This window comes from Mizuhopecten yessoensis, unplaced genomic scaffold, assembly GCF_002113885.1.
Source record: "Mizuhopecten yessoensis strain PY_sf001 unplaced genomic scaffold, ASM211388v2 scaffold11129, whole genome shotgun sequence".
Classification (NCBI taxonomy): domain Eukaryota; kingdom Metazoa; phylum Mollusca; class Bivalvia; order Pectinida; family Pectinidae; genus Mizuhopecten; species Mizuhopecten yessoensis.
The window spans coordinates 1244501-1245608 of NW_018408894.1; the positions used below are offsets into that span (position 1 = coordinate 1244501).

Consider the following 1108-nt stretch of genomic DNA (forward strand, 5'->3'; position numbering starts at 1 on the left):
GGGGGTCATACCCACCAATTATACAAAATTGAGACCCCTTGGCCCAAGGATGCTCCAGACTAAATAAGGATAAAATCCCTTAATCCAGATGGTTGAAGAAGGATTTGAAAGGTTTTACCTCTATTTCTCCTTTTGGGACTCCAGGGGGTTAGACACACCGTTTATACAAAATTGGTTCCCCTTCACCAAAGGATGCTTTAAACCAAATTTGGACAAAATCCTGTCATTCGTACAGAGGAAGAAGGTATTTGAAGAATTTGCTATGTTTCCCCTATTGGGCCCCTCCCTTCTGCCCCAAGGGAGGCCACACTCGCTGTTTATACGAAATTGAGTCCCTTTTGCCCAAGGATGCTCCAGACTAAATTAGGATAAAATCCCTTAATCCTTATGGTAGAAGAAGGATTATAAAGGTTTTACTTCTATTTCCCCTATTGGGCCCCACCTCTCAGGTCCCAGGGGGGCCACACCCACTGTTTATACAAAATTGATTCCCCTTTACCCAAGGATGCTCCACACCAAATATGGACCAAATCCTATTGGGCCCCGCCCCTCAGCCCCCAGGGGAGCCAGACCCACGGTAGAAGAAGGATTTTAAAGGTTTTACTTCTATTTCTCCTATTGGGCCCAGCCCCTCTGCCCCAAGGGGGGCCACATCCACCGTTTATACAAAATTGAGTCCCTTTGGCCTAAGGATGCTGCAGACCAAATTTAGTCAAAATCTACTTGACCGTTCAGGACAAGTAGCGTTTTAAAGGAAAAGTTGACAGACGGACGACGGTTCACGGACGCTGCGGTATGGCATAAGCTTATCATGGTTCTTCGGACCAGGTTAGCTAAAAATCGTTTGAATTGATAAAAAGACTGCTGGAAATCTACCGGCAATTTTTTCTTCAAAACGAAAAATAAAGTTGGTTTTCAAGAACTTTTTGTTTGGTTCATAAATGTTAAAGTATATCTCACCAAAACTGCAGTCAATTCATGCATGACTATTAAACCATCTTATTTTACAATCCAGCACCAAAATATCACTTTCCTGTCGGGCAAGTCCACAGAAATTTTCACTTGCCCTCCAACCAAATTTACTGGCCCTGGGCCATTGGGCTGGGGG

At 44.1% G+C, this 1108-nt stretch overlaps 1 protein-coding gene across 3 annotated transcripts in view; it reads right to left on the reverse strand.

Moving 5' to 3' along the window:
- LOC110466301 (Fanconi anemia group I protein-like) overlaps nucleotides 1–1108 on the reverse strand; it is an 87902-nt gene that overhangs the window by 28145 nt on the left and 58649 nt on the right. The window lies entirely within an intron of this gene.